The following is a 3,920-nucleotide window of genomic DNA, read 5'->3' as shown; positions in this document are numbered from 1 at the left end:
ACAGAATATCCTTCTATCCCCAACAACCTTTCCCAACATCCTTTCCCCGCACCCACCTTCCCCCACCACCGCTTTCTTTCTTCCCTCGAAGATAAACATTCCCCCGAAAAAGAATACTATCCACCATTCCTATTTCTTTCATCAGCCTTCTACTATTCCCAACCTTTTCTTATAGCCTTTAAATCACCCCAACATAATTCTTGACTTTCCTTCCCTACCCAACCTTCTATCCCCAACAGATTGGTTCTCATGAGCGGGCTATCCTATCTATAATTATCTCTATCCTTTCTCCTTGAATGCATGAGCATCCTCGGGGGCACCTCATGCAGGCTCCCCACTCACCCTGACCAGCATATGCCTTTTGTAGTTATTGTTCCCTAAAACATATGCAGTGCCCATACTTCCCTTCTTACTCCCTATTTACCTACTCTGATTTTCTTAGGGAAGCTTTCCTTGAAAGCTACGAGATCGGTAGAGCCACTTCACCTTTAATAAGTAAATGATCCAATTGATCAAGTTAATGAGCCATAGCTATCAGTTCCAGATCGAAAGGAAGAGCCTAAGTTAATTATTCAGAAGAAATAGTCAGATTCTTGCTTGAGCCTAAACCATGAAAATGGGGTTGTGGGAGAGTACAATATAATCTCTGTGCTACTAGGCGAAGCAGTTGAGTCCTTCACCCTAGAGGGTGAGGGTCCAGTAGCCAAAAGCATCATTGGCTTACGCTCTAACCTAAGTAGCATGGGGCACGTGGAATCCCATGTGAATCAGCAAGGACCACCATGCAAGGCTAAATACTCCTGGGTGACCAATAGCAAAGTAGTACCATGAGGGAAAGGTGAAAAGAACCCCCATCAAGGAGTGAAATAGAAAATGAAACCGTAAGCTCCCAAGCAGTGGGAGGAAAATTAGATCTCTGACCAGGTGCCTGTTGAAGAATGAGCCGACGACTTATAGACAGTGGCTTGGTTAAGGGAACCCACCGGAGCTGTAGCGAGAGCAAGTCTTCATGGGGCAATTGTCACTGGTTATGGACTGAAACCTGGGTGATATATCATGACCAGGATGAAGCTTGGGTGAAACTAAGTGGAGGTCCAAACCGATTGATGTTGAAAAATCAACAGATGAGTTGTGGTTAGGGGTGAAATTCCACTCGAACCCAGAGCTAGCTGGTTCTCCCCAAAATGCGTTGAGGCACAAGAGTTGACTGGACCATGTAGGGGTAAAGCACTATTTTGCTACGGGCCACGAGAGTGGTACCAAATCGAGGCAAACTTTGAATACTAGATTACCCCAATAAAAGTGGGTAAGGGTAAACCAGCAAGATGATGGGGGATAAGCTTCATCATTGAGAGGGGAACAACCCAGATCACTAGCTAAGGCCCCTAAATGACCACTCAGTGATGAAGGAAGTATGAGTGCAAAGAAAGCCAAGAGGTTTTCCTAGAAGCAGCCAACTTTGAAAGAGTGCATAATAGCTCACTGATTGAGCACTCATGTGCTGAAGATGAATGGGACTAAGCAATCTGTCGAAGCTATGAGATGTAAAAATACATCGGTAGGGGAGTGTTTCACCTCATAGGAAAGCACCGTCACGAGCAGGTGTGGACGAAGCAGAAGCGATAATCTTGGCTTGAGTAACACAAACATTGGCGAGAATTCAATGCCCTGAAAACCTAAGGGTTCTTCCACAAGGTTCATCCATGGAGGGTGATTCAGGGCCTAAGATCAGGCCGAAAGGTGTAGTTGATGGACAACAAGTGAATATTCCTGTACTACCCCTTGTTGGTCCCAAGGGACAGAGGAGGCTAGGTTAGCCGAAAGATGGTTATCAGTTCAAGGATGCAAGGTTACCCTTTTAAGTGTAACAAGGGGTAGAGAAAATGCCTCGAGCCAATGTCTGAGTACTAAGCGCTACAGCACAAAAGTAACCCATGCCATACTCCCAGGAAAAGCTCGAACAACCTTCAACAGATGGGTACCTATACCCGAAACTGACACAGGTAGGTAGGGAGAGAATACCTAGGGGCATGAGACAACTCTCTCTAAGGAACTCGAAAAAATAGCCTCGTAACTTCGGGAGAAGAGGCGCCTCCTCAGGAGGTCATAGTGACCAGGCCTGAGCGACTTTTTACCAAAAACATAGTTCTGCAAATTTGTAAGACCATGTATGGGGCCTGACGCCTGCCTAGTTCTGGAAGTTTAAGGAAGTTGCTGACCTGATAATGAGGAAGCCAATGATCGAAGCCCTGATGAACGACAATCATAGCTATAATGGTCTTAAGGTAGTGAAATTCCTTGTTGGGTAAGTTCTGACCCGCACGAAAGGTGTAACGATTTGGGCACTGTCTGAGAGAGAGACTTGGTGAAATAGACATGTCTGTGAAGATGTAGACTACCTACACTTGGACAAAAAGAGCTATGAAGCTTTACTATTCCCTGGGATTTTCTTTGGGTTCTTCTTGTGCAGCTCAAGTGGAGGGCGAAGAAGGCCCCCTTCCGGTGGGGCCTGAGCTACCAATGAGATACCACTTTGGAAGAGTTAGAATTCTAACATTGCATTAAGACCTACAGGCCAAGGGATAGTCTCAAGCTAACAGTTTCTATGGGGCGTAGGCCTCCCAAAAGGTAACAGAGGCGTGCAAAGGTTTCCTTGGGCTAGACGGAAATCGACCCTTGAGTGCAAAGGCAGAAGGGAGCTTGACTGCAAGACCCACCCGTCGATTGGGGACGAAAGTCGGCCTTAGTGATCCGACGGTTCCGAGAGGAAGGGTCGTCGCTCAACAGATAAAAGTTACTCTAGGGATAATAGGCTAATCTTCCCTAAGAGTTCACATCAGCGGGAAGGTTTGGCACCTCGATGTTGGTTCTTTGCCACCCGGGGTGGTAGTACATTCCAAGGGTTGGGCTATTCGCCCATTACGAAGACCACCTGGCTGAGAAGCTTATCCAGAAGATTTTTTCTATTTGCATTCCCATCTCTTGGAAAGAGCAGCTAAATTAAGTTTCCAGTTAGGTGAGGGGAGTGTTATTGCTCTACCAATAGTTGAGACTCAAGTTGGAGATGTTTCAGCTTATATTCCCACTAATGCAATTTCCATTACCGATGGACAAATATTTCTGTCAGACAATCTATTCAGTGTCAAGATCTGACCTGCTATTAATGTGGGTATTTCTATCTCTAGAGTAGGATTTGTGACTCAGATAAAAGCTATGAAAAGGTAGCTGGAAAGTTGAAATTAGAGTTAGCTCAATTTGCAGAGTTGGAAGCCTTTGCACAATTTGCTTCTGATCTTGATAAAGCTACTTAAGATCAATTGGCGAGGGGTCAACGATTACGTGTGTTGCTCAAACAATCTCAGTTGGCTCCTTTGAAAGTAGAAGAACAAATAGCTACTATTTATACCGGAACAAACGGATACCTGGATATATTCGAAAAAGCACAGGTGAGAAAATTTCTCCTTGGGTTACGCTTTTATTTGATATAATTAAACCTTAGTTTATTGAAATTATACGTTCTACTGGTACATTTACAGAAGAAGAGAAAGCCCTTCTGGAAGTGGCTCTTAAGGAACATACTGAACTTTTTTTACTTCAAGAAAAAAAAAGAATATTTGATCATTTGGTGGGATTATTCAAAACTGTAAAAAGAACTAAATAATTTGTTCCATTCAAATCCAATACATTGCACAACAATTTAGAACAATTGAAGAGTATTACGTCCAATAGGATTTGAACCTATACCGAAGGTTTATAAGACCTCTTTCCTATCCATTAGATGATGGACGCTCTTTTTTCTATCTTCCCTTTTTTTTATTTGAATTCCATTTGGCATACATTGTCCTGATCTACCTTTTTATTCACAATGAGGTTATAGGATAGGAAAAGAATGGAATATATTTCACATTAATTTATTTCAA

The 3,920-nt window shown here is 43.5% G+C and overlaps 1 pseudogene; it reads left to right on the top strand.

The window, feature by feature from the left end:
* The first annotated feature begins 535 nt into the window (after window positions 1–535).
* LOC149239596 (25S ribosomal RNA) lies at window positions 536–3,197 on the top strand (annotated as a pseudogene).
* Window positions 3,198–3,920: the final 723 nt, after the last annotated feature.

Source organism: Pinus tabuliformis, chromosome 8, assembly GCF_031772625.1.
Source record: "Pinus tabuliformis cultivar Carrire ecotype Pingquan chromosome 8, CPIR1, whole genome shotgun sequence".
NCBI lineage: Eukaryota > Viridiplantae > Streptophyta > Pinopsida > Pinales > Pinaceae > Pinus > Pinus tabuliformis.
The sequence above is the reverse complement of the archived record's forward strand: the minus strand, read 5'-3'. Positions and strand labels throughout refer to the sequence as shown.